General features: G+C 48.4%; 1 pseudogene; it reads left to right on the forward strand.

Annotated features, from left to right (window-relative positions):
* The first annotated feature begins 13,032 nt into the window (after nucleotides 1–13,032).
* Nucleotides 13,033–14,589, forward strand: LOC147728345 (endogenous retrovirus group PABLB member 1 Env polyprotein-like; annotated as a pseudogene).
* Nucleotides 14,590–15,262: the final 673 nt, after the last annotated feature.

Below are 15,262 nucleotides of genomic sequence, written 5' to 3' on the forward strand. Positions count from 1 at the left end.
GTGAGCCCAAGTTGCGTCAGATGTGCATGGCTATGTGTTTACGTCTTGGTTTTGAGGTCACACGTTTCAATTGGTACATATCTACACAATACATCATGGCTGTGTGCCCACATCCAGAAGCTGTCGTGAGTGTGTGGTTTCTGTGTGCAAGTCGTATTGATGGTGGTATACATGCATACTGGGTATGCGTCTTTGTGTCGCATGTTGTATGGCCATGCCTGTCATGTGAGGATGCAGAGCATTGTAGGTGGGGTCATGGGTGCATGATGACAATGAGAGTGTGGTCCATGTTCGTGTTGTGTCTGCAGGTCAAGGTTTGTCTGTGGGGATGCTTCTCCACACTTGGGCAATCAGTCATGTTATGTTGGCAGTCCTTTCAAAATGTCTGCACGTAACATTCGTCATTTTTGCACACCGGATGTTGTTTGTGGATGTGCATTGTGTGTGTAGTCAGCTGTAGTGCCTTATATTTTAGTCACGTCACACATACAATCAGTGTCTGCAACATGTATAATTTGTATTGTGTTGGTCAAGATGTGATGGTGTGGCCCAGATGTGCGTTGTTGGTCAATTGACATCTGCTCCCATCTACTCCCACACAGGACGGCTCCAATTGTGCACAGACCATACACCGTGCTGGAGGACATGGTTGAAGAGGAGGTAATCCGCAAATTCCGGCTGGACAGACGGAGGTTGCAGAACCTTGTAGGCCAACTGTCACCTCATCTGCAGCCACGCAGGCCATATCCAGGAGCAAATACACCCACAGCAAAGGTGATGGCGGCACTTCACTTCTTTGCAACTGGCACTTTCCAGTACACATTTGGACATGCCGGGGGGATGTCCCATTCCATGTTCAGCATGGTACTGCGGGATGTGCTGGATGCCATGATGTCTTACAAGGATGATTACATCCATTTCCCACGTCCGGCAGAGCTGGTTGCAGTGAAGGGTGACTTCTATGCCCTGGCCTAGATCCCACACGTAGTGGGTGCCATTGATGGGACACCTATTGGTCTGATTCCACCACAGGCACGTGAAGCCGCCTATCGTAATAGGAAGCACTACCACTCTATTAATGTGCAAGTGGTGTGCCTGGCTGACAACATCATCTCCCATGTGTGTGCAAGATTTCCAGGGTCCGCACATGACTCCCACATCCTGCGGAGCAGCATTGTCCCCCAACTGATAGCTAATTTGCATCAAGAATGTGCGTGGCTTGTAGGTGAGTGTGCTGTGACCTGTGCACTGCCTGCACCCCGCGGTCACCCACCGCCTGCACCCCACAGTCACCCACCACCTGCACCCCGCGATCACCCACCACCTGCATCCCGCGGTCACCCACCGCCCGCACCCCGCCGTTAACCACCGCCCGCATCCAGTGGTCACCCACTGCCTACACCCGGCGGTCACTCACTGCCTGCACCCGGCGGTGTATGAGTGGCCAGGGGCAACCATGCCAGGCTGATATCACTATACAGGGCGGTCAGCCACCGCTTGCACCCGGCGGTCACCCAACCGCCCGCACCCCACGGTCACCCACCGTCCGCACCCGGCGGTAAGTGAGCGGCCAGGCCTGGCGGTCTGCGGTTGGTGCTGCAATGTGACTGTAAGGGCGGGTACCAACTGCCATTCCCACTTGCACATTCGAATATATGTTTTAGCCTGCCCCGCCCCCGCGGATTGCGTGCTTCGCCATTGCAACGCCAGTGAGTGTTGAATTTCAAAGGATACACCATCGCAGTAGTGCGCACATGCGGTTGCCGGTGTGTGACCATGACAGTCCTTGCACATGTAGCCAATGGAAACAGGAAACAGCGCGTAAGTGATTTAAAAAAATAGCGGAAGCCGCGCACCGCCACAGCAGGGCCAGTCATTGGCTCTTTTTGAAAGAGGCAGCCCGGGAAAACCAATTGCTGCAGACGTGTGCCACTGATATCAGCCCAGGGCCCTATATATGTGTGAATCTCTGCAGCACACATCCACTGCTTCCAGCCACTGCTGCCTACACCCATCACCTCTACCTGCTGCTGCTGACCAAACTACCAACTGCTGCCTACACCCATTACCTCTACCTGCTGCTGCTGACCAATCCACCAACTGCTGCCTGCACCCATCACATCTACCTGATGCTGCTGACCAATCCACCAACTGCTGCCTACACCCATTACCTCTACCTGCTGCTGCTGACCAATCCACCAACTGCTGCCTGCACCCATCACATCTACCTGCTGCTGCTGACCAATCCTCCAACTGCTGCTGTTGAGCCACAGTCCGGGACCCTGCCATGTCGAGAGTGCGAGAGATATGGTCTCGTCCCTTCACCGCAGCGGAGCTGGATGTCCTTGTGGACGGTGTGCTCCGCCACCATGACCGGCTCTACGGTGCCCTCGGACAGGTGGTAAGTGCAGTGGGGGACATGTTGGTGTGCATGAGGTGGTCACTGACTCCTGGCTTCTGCAATCTTGGCGGTGTGCTCTGGGACCTTCACATGTGCTGTACTGTGCATGGCTGCTGAAGGATACGTGTTACTCCTATCTGTTTGAATGTCCAAATGTCCACTGACTTTCCACTTTTGTCTCCCGTCATGGTAGGTCAAGCTGCACCTTCGCAAGGCCTTGTGGAGGACCATAGCATGTGATGTATGGGCAGTGGGGGGGTGCAATAGGCGACACACACACTGCCACAAGCGCTGGGACGACATCTCCAGGCTCAGCAAGAATGTAGCGGAGATGACACTGGTGCAGATTCCACATTCATCCAGGCTTGCACGACGCACCATGACCCCTCTGTTGCTCTGTATCATTGCAGTGATGCATCCTGACTTGTCCGCCCGGTTGAGAGGGGATCAGCAGCAAACTAGCGGTAAGCACACTGAATGTGTTTGTGACTTGTGAGTGCATGCATGTATTGATGACAGGCGCAGTAGTGACATCCGTGGTATGTTGTGCTGCAATAGCATGTTGGTACCATTATCGGAGTGTGCGTTGGCATCCATGTCAGCCAGGTGGACATACCAGTTGCATTGTAGTGCAGGGTCCCAGGACATGCCCTTGAGTTCTGTGTTCTCATGGCAACACATGTGTGGTGGTCTGCATGCACTTTCCCTGTTTGTTAGAAGTACATGTTTCACAGGCACCCCCGGTTCTTTGACATGAGGATGTCTGGTAGGAGTGGTTCTTGTGCAGAATTGGGGGCTACATGTTGGTCAGCAGTCAAGGTGTTTTGTTTTTGCAATTTGCAGTACGTGAGTGTGGCACTTACGTATACCTCTTTTCTCTCTTTCAGCTTTGGCCGTGGGCACTGACCCACAAACGACAGAACTCAGTGGTGGCAATACATCAGAATCCGAAATCACACACACGCACACTGAGAATGAAGAGAGCAGCCCCGGAGAGGGGGGCAGGACTGTCCCTGAGGACTCACATGTGGAGACACCATCGTCCTCATCATCAGACGGTGTTGGTGAGTCAGCACTGTTGGTAGACACAGGGAGTGGGCAATCTACACCTTCAGTCAGTACACAGCACACAGGGCCAACAATGCCAACAACTGCAACAAGTACTGCTCGTGCGCGCCAGAGTAAGGGGAGCAGAGTGGCCTTCGGTGCAGGCACCGCTGCCCCTGCCCCTGTGACACAAAGTGCCCTTTGTGCTGAGGCGGTTGATCTGCTGCGACAGCTGTGTGTAGGGCAGACCAACATGATCAATGCATTCCTAGACCTTGATAGGAAGTTGGGGCAGGTGTTGCATTCATGGAGGGGATGCATGGCGATGTTGCTGGTCTACAAAGAACAGTTCAGTTGTTATCCAACATAGTATCTGCAGCCATTCAAAAGTTGCAGGGACAATGTTCTACTTCAGTTCCCCCATCCACACCACTTGATGTCTCAGCTGAGTGTGACATTTCTGAGCAGGGCTCATTTTCGGGATATTGCACTAGAAGCAGCCACAGGCAGCAAGGCAGGGCACGGAGGGCACAGACACCATCCCCTAGGACAGGGAAATCTTTTACAGACCACAACATCACCTACCCTGGAGATGACACACAGGATACTCAAGGGGTATTGGGGGACACAGATTCACTTGTAACACAGGCATCCCCCTCCAAAGGTACTCCCAAGGCAAGGGCACCTCCCAAGGCCAAGGACACTTCAAAGGACAAGGACACTGCAAAGGAAAGGGCACCTCGCAAGGCCAGGGACCCTGCAAAGGACAAGGACACTGCAAAGGAAAGGGCACCTTCCAAGGCCAGGGACACTCCCAAGGACAAGGACACTGCAAAGAAAAGGACACCTCCCAAGGCCAGGGACACTGCAAAGGACAAGGACACTGCAAAGGAAAGGGCACCTCCCAAGGCCAGGGACACTCCCAAGGACAAGGACACTGCAAAGGAAAGAGCACCTCCCAAGGCCAGGGACACTGCAAAGGACAAGGACACTGTAAAGGAAAGGGCACCTCCCAAGGCCAGGGACACTCCGAGGGACAAGGACACAGCAAAGGAAAGGGCACCTCCCAAGGCCAGGGACACTCCCAAGGACAAGGACACTGCAAAGGAAAGGGACACTACAATGGACCGGGACACTACAAAGGACAAGCCAACTCCCAGGGACAGGGCACCGCCAATGGATCAGACACATTCCAGAGACAGGACACATCCTTAAGGCAAGGCACCTCCCAGGGCCAAGGGTTCTCCCATGGACACACGCTCCATCAAGGACAGGCATACATCACCCCTGGATGCCCTGAGGCTGATGTTGGAGAAGGAACGTAAAACACATGTGTCAGCGGTGGAGTCCCCCCATACCTCTACTCCCATCCACACCCCTCAGAAGCAGAGGAAGGAGTACACTGTTGTTGCATCACCCATTACACATGATGCAGAGGGCAGAAGGCAGGGCCACAGCAAACGTCAAGCAGGGTCCAGCACGTCCCCAGAGAGCAGACCCACACCAGCACATGATCCACTTTAGATGGGTGATGTTCATGGTGAGGCCACACCACTTACCAGTCCAGTCATGTCCAGGGTGCCCTTCCATATCCCAAAGAAATGGAGACATGAGGTTCCGTGAGAATCGTAATGACGTTTTAGGTTTGATCGGATATGGATGAGTTTGGTATCTACGAACCGCAAATGACGAGATTAGTAGGTGTACGTGTTTTCGCTACACTACTTAGAAGGGTTTGTCTTACTTACGGGTTTTTTCATCTGAACCCTCAGGTTCCATTTTAGATACGGCATCCATTTTGTTTCTTGCCCTCACGTAGTCGGCGAACGGACAATGTCCGCCTGATGACCCTGGGACTCCCAAGCTCTTGCGAAAGATGCATATTCCTTTGAGTGTGTCTTTATGACTAGGGAAATGACACGGCAGAAGCAGATGGCTCCGCTCGAGGCTCATCTTGCCGTGCCAGTCTATTGTTTCAGCCTTGCATGCGTTAGGCTCGAATCCTTTGATCCTGTGATCACGCTTCCGATATTGCCCCGATACTCTTTTTGTTGTCTGTCTTTGCTTTCCTTGCACCTGCTCTTGTCCCTTCTCTTAGCTCGTTTACAATCAGAATGGAATGTGCCTAATGGTGGGATAGCGTGCTTTTACAGTTGGGAACTGACATGTTACTGTAATTATGTTCCGGGCTTCTGAAAACATGAATGCGACCCTTTTGAAGTTTACTGTGGGAACTGAGTTGTAACCTTTTGTTCGTATGTTGTGAAATGGCAAAAATGTGTATAAAAGGAGCGATCCACTTTTGCAATTCGAAGCAAACTCTCTGAACATACACTCTGTTGTACTTCTAGCAATTTCTGTGTCCCTGCAGTAAATAAACGCTGATCTTTGACGCCGAAGGAAGTGTCCCGTGTTTCTGTGATTTGTACGCCGGAACAGGTATCCCCACGAAGGTTTCAGGTGCTATGCCCTGGCACCGCTGGGCCTTAATTTAGCCCAGTCCTTCAGTTGGCGCCCAACGTTGGGCGACATCATGTGGTACCGGTCCAAAGCCTGACGAGCGTGAGGAACTTCGTGTGAAATCTCCGAGGGAAGGTGTACCCCGCTTCATCGATCCTGTTGTCGAAATAAGTGGTCCGAAGATTTTTCCCGCGAAGATTCCCGCTTCCTGACGGCTGCGACGGACTGATGCCCTGACTGTCGACCTGTTTTGGCACCTGGCGTAGTCCTTTGCACGGCGAGACGATAGACGGGCCTTCCTGGCGACGCCATTGTTCTTTCAGTTAAGTATTTGTGGGTCGCTCCCAGTCCTTAGGTTAATTCTTTGGTTCCTTTCTGGGACATTTGCTTCGTACTTTGAAACTTGGTTGTTGTTGTTGAAACTTGGTTGGTTGCATGGTTCCATTGCATTTGTGGTCCTTAGTTGTTGGTTCTCTCTTTTAGGTTTTTCTTTGACGATTGCAATTGCCAAAAACCGAGGGTCTCGTATTTTTGCGAGTATATCGTAATTCGATAACCCTTGAAGTTTGAAACTCGGTTAGTGTGCACGATGCCTGGCCGTAGTATTTTGTTTGGTTTCCTTAAGTGTTGCAACACGGATTCCCGGTTGGAGGACTCGTGTCCGATACCTCCAGTTGGAACTCCGATTTATGAGCTCTATAGTCGACATGGAGTAGGCCCCATTGTCTATAATGAATTTTGGACCCGTTATACAAAAAAAGATGGTGTCCTTAGTTGGCCACCCCATGGTAGCTTTGAGACTGAGATTTTAGATAATCTCGAAGTAAAATTGTTTAAAAAGAAAGCTAGGCCTGCGATGTTTGATTCCTTTCGGTTATGGCGCAAAGAGGCCAGACAGAAAGAAATCAAGCAGATTAAGAAAAATAAGAAAGAAGGTATTATTTCGATGATGCAAGGTGCAGAACAGCATCAGTGAGACAAGGCAGAGAAGGAAAAGGAAGTTTCTGTCAGACAGCATAGCATGGCGGTGGATAAATTTTATCCGGTTTTACTGTCGAGTTCTGAAAAGAAGAAAGAAGCATCGAAAGAGGACCCTTTGTTATCTTATTTACTAAAATCACCACCCCCTTATGTACAGGGTACTATAGCTCCTATAGTTCCTCCTGTTCTTCCGCCCGTTGTTCCGGCGGCTGCTGGTCAGCCTGTAGTTGGTCCTGTTCCTCCGAATCCCCTTGTTCCTCAAGTGGGCCCTGCTCCTTTACCACCTCTTCTTCCTACTGCTCCTACGTTTACTCCTAATATTGTTGCTCCTGTTCTTCTTTCTTCCTCTCCTTCTGTTCGTAATCGTATACCTACTTCTGTTGCTACTCTCTATTCTCCGCTTCTCGGATTGTTACTTGAATCCGATGTCTCTGAAACTCCCCAGAGACGAAGTCAAATCCCTGGTGGAAGGGAGAGTGCGACGCTAGTAACTATGGCGCGTAGATGGATTAGACACCCTGCTAAGTACACTTCGCTCATAGTTTTCGATACATTCTCTCAGTTTAATGAGCCCACACAGAGATTCGTGTTCGAGGAGATGTGCAAATCATTGAGAGAAGAGTGGGATACTGATGAGTTAGATATTGTACCGCCCGATTTGACTGAACTTCAGAGTCAGTTTTCGAACGGTATGATTGTAGGTGGAGATGTACGGCGTGCATTAGAGCGTTTGGTAGCTTTTAGGTCCAAATTGCCTTCTCGAGTGTCGTTTGATGACGACTCCGATGACCCGAAAGCGAAATCTGGTCAGTATCCTATGCGAGAGGTTGCCCCAGTGTGGATGCCAGGTGATGCTGCTGCTAATCCTGCAATTTTGCCACACTTCCAGAGAGTTTGGATACACCTCCCATGGAAGGGATCAGAAGTCTTGCAGGTGAAACAATCTTTGCCCGACCCCCGGAAGAATCCGGCAGGTTATTACAAGCAGTTATCCCAATTAGTGGATGCTTCTATTATGAACCTTGCTGATATTGACATGCTGTTTGGTAATGTCGTACCGCAACCAGTTTGTGCGAAAATTCGTCAAGAGAATCATGCAGCCGAGTTAGGTGGTGATTGGGCTGCACTTGTAGCGGCTGATGGACGGCAAGTTGGTGGGGCTAAGCCTGAACAGTTAATTACGGATCTGCCCCAAAGAATCATTACGCTCATGAAAACACTTATGCCAGCGATGAGGGTGAACTGGGATAAATTGTCTGCTTGCAAACAAAAGAAAGACGAGAGTGTCTCCGATTTCTTTACTAGGTTTGAGGAGGCATTTATCGATCATAGTGGTCAGGATATGAGCACTGAGGGAGGTCAGCGATTGTTTGTCGATAAGTTTGTGTTAAATTTGTTGCCTGAGTTATGCAACAAATTGAAAAATTCTGAAAGTGCTTGGGCTGTCTCAACAACGGCTCAAATATTAGCAACAGCTCAATATTATGAGAATAGGGAAAAAGAAGAGAATGATCGTGCAGATAAGAAAACGAAAGAGCTAAAAACTAAGGTCTTGTTGCAGCAAGCGTATCCTCCACGCTCGAATCAGAATGACTCGCAACAGCAGCATGTGCAGTATCGACCGCAAGCGCAGTCTTCTAGGATGCAGTCGCGCTCTGACTCCTCTGGATCCAGATCTATGCTTGGGTATAATCAGTGTGCATATTGTAGGGTAGAGGGCCATTTGAAGTTTAATTGCCCTGTTTTACGTGACCGAACGAATGGTGTTTCGGTTCGAGGAGGTCGTGGTGGTCATCAGCAATCATCTCGAGGTAGAGGTCGTGACTCCTCTCACAATCAAAATGAGCGTTCGGCTCCTTCGTCGGACGCAAACAATTGTTTTGATCAGCGAAATACATCGTCTGGTAGATCTGCGCAGTATCATGTGGATGACTAATATGTTGAGCATGAGATTGGTGCGGACAACAATTACTAGGACAGCCATAGACAAAGAGAGGGAGTAGTATCAGTTCCGGTTGATCAGAGAGGGCCTTACGTCGCAGTTGCCACATCGGGCGTAGTTGAGCCTTTTCTGTTGGACACTGGCGCAGCAAAAAGTTCCATCATGCATTCGAAACTCCCTGGCGCACCTTTGTCTGGCTTAACGAACGTTTCTGTTGGATTCTCTGGCGCCCCGGTTACCAATCCAGTTTCTAGCCCTTTGTCCCTTACGATCGGGCCACGTGAGCTAGAGGCTCCTTTGACTTTAACTACTGGTTGTGGTGAGAATCTCTTGGGTCTGGATTTGTTAAAGCGGTTATATGCGACTCTGTATTGCTCTCCTACGGGAGTGGAGCTTACATTAGGTCAGAGAGTGATCTCTCCTATGTACTTGTCAACTGATAAGTTCCCACCGGAATTGAGTTCCCTTCCTGAGTCTTTATGGGCAACGGGTCCCAATGATGTGGGCCTATTAGACATACCACCTTATGTAGTCCAATTGAAATCACATGCGAGATTACCACGTATCCCCCAGTATCGTATCTCTCTTGATGGCGAGCGAGCGCTATTAGCGATCATTTACAATTTGTTCGAAAAGGACGTTATTGAAGAAACTCGGGGAAATGTGTGTAATAGTCCTGTGTTACCTATTTTGAAACGAACTGACCCATCCAAGCCTCCTGTGTACCGTCTTGTAATTGATTTGAGAGAAGTGAATAAAATTGTGATTCCACAGTTTCCAGTGGTGCCCGACATTACGGCTTTGCTGACCCTGATTCCAGCCTCTGCCTCCTGGTTTTCATTGATCGACCTAAAGAATGCTTTCTTTAGCATTCCGATTGCTGAAGAAAGCAGAGATCTATTCGGCTTCTCATTAGGTGGTCGCAGTTTTCGGTTTAAACGCGCACCACAGGGCTACTGTGAGAGTCCATCGATCTACAGTCAGGCCCTTAAGAGTCAACTTGATTCATTTGTGTTACCTGCGGGTGCGGCTTTGATTCAATACGTTGATGATCTGTTAGTGGCTGCCGACACTGAGCAAATTTGCAAAACTGCTACAGTATCGTTGTTAAAGCATTTATGTGACTTACATCACAAGGTGTCACCTTCTAAGCTACAGTATTGTTGTCAAGAAGTAACCTATTTAGGTCACTTATTGTCAAAAGAGGGAAGAAGGTTGACCCCAGAAAGAATTTCAGCGATTGCTCGAATGACTGTGCCAGCAACTCAGAGAGATGTACGTGCCTTTCTAGGTATCACGTCATACTGCAGACAATGGATTCCAAACTTTTCATTGTTAGCGAAGCCATTGTTAGCTCTCACGTGCAAGGATGTTCCGACTCCTTTGCCATGGACTGAAGATTGTCAGAAAAGTTTTTCTGAATTGCGTGATGCGTTGTGTTCGGCTCCTGTGTTAGGTACTCCCGATTACAGTAAGCCGTTTACACTATACGTTCACGAGAGAGAAGGTTGTGCGTTAAGTGTTTTGATGCAACAATTTGGTGGCAAACAGCCTCCATGTGCATATTTTTCTTCGACCTTAGGCCCAGTAGCTAGAGCATTGCCGAGTTGTCTAAGGGCAACAGCGGCAGCTGCGGTGTCCATTCGACTGTCCGCAGGTCCGGTCATGGATAATATGCTTACAGTGATGGTTCCGCATGCAGTTGACACTCTCTTGAATCGAACAAAGACTCAACACTTGACGAGCGCAAGGTTGTCCGGTTATGAGTTGACAATTTTGGCCAGTCATATACAGATAAAACGTTGTAATGTGTTGAACCCAGCAACATTGTTGCCGATAAATATGGAATCAGGTGATGTAGCACCACATGACTGTTACTTAAGAACTGAAGAAGAGACGAAGGGTCGTATTGACCTGAAAAACACTCCATTGGTAGATCCCGATGGTACTTTGTACGTTGATGGTTCATGCTTCAAGTTGCCGAATGGTGATGTGACGACTGCGTATGCTGTAGTGACGTTGAGTACGGTTGTGGAAACTGCGAGATTGAGTCAGAATTCGGCGCAAGCGGCAGAGTTGATTGCTTTGACGAGAGCGTGTGTTTTGTCTAAGGGAAAGCGAGTGAATGTGTTTATCGACAGTCAGTATGCATTTGGCGTAGCGCATAGTTTTGGTCGATTGTGGAGAGAAAGAGGATTTATGACGTCGCATGGTACGAAGATCCAACACGGACAGCTCGTGAACGATATTTTGGATGCACTTACATTGCCTAAGCAAGTGGCAATCATTAAATGCAGCGCGCATCGAAAGGTTATAGATGATGTTGGTCGTGGTAACGCGTTTGCAGACGAGATTGCTAAGGAAACGGCCAAGAATCTGACGAATCGAATGTATGTTACGAGTTCAGTGAGATCGCCGACGGAGACTGGTATGTGTGAGGACACAGTTGAGAGTGTGAAAGCGATTCAGAATGAGGCCAGCGAAACAGAAAAGGCTAAGTGGAAAGAAAGCATGGGGAAGTTAGACACGAATGGATGTTGGGTTGATTTGTCAGAATATCAGAGATGGATGTTACCGGATGCGTATGTGCTTGCTGTTGTGACTATGGCCCACGGCATGTCACATATTAGCGCGAAAGGTGTATGTAAATTGTTGTCTCCTGTATGGAAGAATGATGGGATTGCTAAGTGTGCTGAGAGAGTGGTTAAGAACTGTATGGTATGTTTGATGCATAATCCTGGCAAGGGCACTCCCACTCCACCTGGCCATTTTACTCCTCCTACATGCCCCTTTGAAGTTATCCAATTGGATTTCATCCATATGGAGAGATGCAATAATCTAAAATATGTATTAGTTGTGGTTTGCGCATTCTCCAGATGGATTGAGGCCTACCCCCTTAAGGATAATACTGCCCTGTCCACAGCAAAAGTTCTGCTCAAGGAATATTTCCCGAGGTATGGAATGCCACGGATCGTATGGTCGGATAATGGTAGTGAGTTTGTGGGAAGTGTGATGAAGAGTGTGTGTGCGGGTTTGGGTATTCGCCAAAAATTTCATAGTGCTAACCATCCTCAGTCGGCGGGTTTGGTGGAAGGGTACAATGGTACTCTGAAACTGAAACTTGCCAAAATCCAAGCAACGACTGGTTTAGCATGGCCTGATGCATTGCCTCTAGCTCTCTTATCGACCAGGGCGACTGTGCACTCTCGAGTAGGGCTTAGCCCATATGAGATTGTGTTCGGCCGTCCTGCGAACATTTGGGGAGTTCCAAGGCCTAAAGAGTTTAGTAGACTTGAATATCCAATGTTGATTGACTATCTTTACGATCTGACTGCTAAATTGAGTTTGATTCATCAACAGGTTTTTGAAGCTCTACCGGCACAAACAGAAGGACCAGGACATCGGCTCCAACCTGGTGAATGGGTCCTCGTCCGCAATTTTGGGAGAAAACGAAATCTTGAGCCAAAATTCGTGGGACCCTACCAAGTCCTGTTGGCAACGAGGACTGCAGTTCGGCTGGACAGCAGAAAGCATTGGGTGCATGCCACCCATATGAAGAGAGTTCCGCTCCCATTGCCAACAGATAATTGGTTACGGAAAGGATTTGCCCCGACTGAAACTGATGTCATTCCAAACTACGTGCCATTTAGTGATGCTCAACCTGTAGAGAACGATCCAGCTCAGTCAGATACACCTGTTGAATCATCTGGAACTGTACCTTCGTCTTTAGCATTGGAGAATTCAAGTTCTGAACTGTCACCTGAACAATCAAACACTGTTTTGCCATCTGAACCGTTGTTTGAAGAGCAAACTCGACCTGGAAAATGTCGATATTTCCTTCGATCGCGTGATATGGACAAATAAAATTCCCTTTTATTTTTGAACGTACATTACCCCCTCACTGTTGCTATGAATATTGTGGACATTTGCATTTTTTCCTGATTTTGAATTTGTCAATTTTGTTTTACATATCACGTGTGTTCCTCTTTTGTGCAGCTAGGAGACTTATATTAAAATTGAATGCTTAATTGATTAAACCTACCATCTGGGTTGACCGTAGGGCCGTACGGGTACCTACTTCTGTTTAGCAGGTTTCTGACACTAGGACGGTTACTTTTGTAGGTTTCTGGGAACTCCTAGGAATTGACAATCGCTACTCAGAACCAGGTGCGTCAAGAACGTTACGGACGGTCTTTAGAGGATGGAGTTCTCTAAGCTGTCAGAAAAAGAGAGGATGTTGGCGCAAAGATCTAAGTTGTATAAGATTCTACGAACGAAATGTTTTTTGTTTCAGATTTTCATGTTGTTCCTGACTGTGTCTATGTTATTGGTGGGTGGAGTGTATTTTGGGATTCAGTCGCTATTGCCTTCCACTTCACCTACCTCCCCCTCTCACGATCTGAATTCTGTTCTCGTTCCCACTATTTCTCCACATTCCTTTCATCTTCTGCCCCAACATGAACAGGTTAGATGTGCGGAATTCATGAAAAATTCCTTTGTCCAACTTCTGCATCAGCATCAGTTGGTGATGAACACTACTAACTGTTGGGTGTGTGGGTTAATGCCACATACCATGGATAAGGGTATTCCGTATTTGGTTCTTCCCTATAGTTCCCAGGGGTCAGCTCGAGCATTCCAAACCATGTTCCGTAGTGCAATAGATTCCTACCCCCGCCGAGAGCCACGCTCTACAGACCTTGGTCCTGGCCCGTACCACAAGTCGTTAGCGATAGCGATTGCCGATCTGGATAGAGATATTTTTGATACATCGCTTATTCCAGGGGAAGAGGTCCGAGCCTACAAGGATCTGAGAGAGGCCGAGTATAGTATGTCAGTGGGTGATAGACAGCTTAAGAGCTCGTCTCCAATCTGGATCGTACCCCACCTAGGTCTTTTTTGTCTGCAAGGTCTTGGTCGAAATCCGAGAGCTCAGCTTGGGAAGAGTGCTTGTACTGAGACATACGTTTTACCGATGCTCTCTTCCCCTGTATTTTTGACTGCCAAGGGTACTTATTTTGTCTGTTATGATCGCGCTTATACGTGGTTGCCCCGTGACTTCTCGGGCACCTGTTATATCGCGAATCTTTTGCCACCGACTTTTACAGTTGCCTCAGATTATCACAGGACTAGAGTTGTGAGAGGCGTTATTAGCAAAGAGGACACTGCCGGTCAAGAAGCAGGAGATTTCTTTAAGGGTTTCCTAACGTTTTGGGGACCTATGGTCAATAGTAGGAACCTGAAACAGTTGACTCGTGTGGTAGAATTGACTGCTAATATAACTGCAAGTGCTCTTGGTAACCTGACAGCAGAGCTTCAAGCGGATAGACTTATGACGTTACAGAACCGTATGGTTCTAGATGTTGTACTCGCAGATAGAGGTGGTGTGTGAAAGGTGATCCATTCGAGCTGCTGTATTTTCATACCTGATAATGCTCCAACTGTTTATCAAGCCATCTCGAAGTTGCATAAAATCTCCGAGTCCATACACGTGGACGAAGGTGGTTGGACGCTTCTAGGATGGTTTTGGGGTCTGATGTCGACTTGGGGTTGGAAGATTCTGATGATTGTAGGGGTTGTTGTGACGTTTCTGTTCACGTGTTGTCTTTGCGTACAGTGTGGTCCTGCCTTATGTAGCCTCTGTGCTACAACGTGTATAAGAAGGCCATCTGTTACCAGAGAGACATTGATGGATAGAATAATGTTCCAGCAATATCTAAACGATCTGATGAATATCGATATTGATTCTGATATCGACTAGTGCTTGCCTACATGAGGGCAAAAGGAGCGTCTGAGGTTCCGTGAGAATCGTAATGACGTTTTGGGTTTGATCAGATATGGATGAGCTTGGTATCTACGAACCGCAAATGACGAGATTAGTAGGTGTACGTGTTTTCGCTACACTACTTAGAAGGGTTTGTCTTACTTACGGGTTTTTCATCTGAACCCTCGGGTTCCATTTTAGATACGGCATCCATTTTGTTTCTTTTCCTCACATAGTCGGCGAACGGACAATGTCCGCCTGATGACCCTGGGACTCCCAAGCTCTTGCGGAAGATGCATATTCCTTTGAGTGTGTCTTTATGACTAGGGAAATGACACGGCAGAAGCAGATGGCTCCGCTCAAGGCTCATCTTGCTGTGCCGGTCTATTGTTTCAGCCTTGCATGCGTTAGGCTCGAATCCTTTGATCCTGTGATCACGCTTCCGATATTGCCCCCACACTCTTTTTGTTGTCTGTCTTTGTTTTCCTTGCACCTGTTCTTATCCCTTCTCCTAGCTCGTTTACAATCAGAATGGAATGTGCCTAATGGTGGGATAGCGTGCTTTTACAGTTGGGAACCGACATGTTACTGTAATTATGTCCCGGGCTTCTGAAAACATGAATGCGACCCTTTTGAAGTTTACTGTGGGAACTGAGTTGTAACCTTTTGT

The sequence above is a fragment of the Lissotriton vulgaris genome, chromosome 3_1 (assembly GCF_964263255.1).
Source record: "Lissotriton vulgaris chromosome 3_1, aLisVul1.2, whole genome shotgun sequence".
NCBI classification, from domain to species: Eukaryota; Metazoa; Chordata; class Amphibia; order Caudata; family Salamandridae; genus Lissotriton; species Lissotriton vulgaris.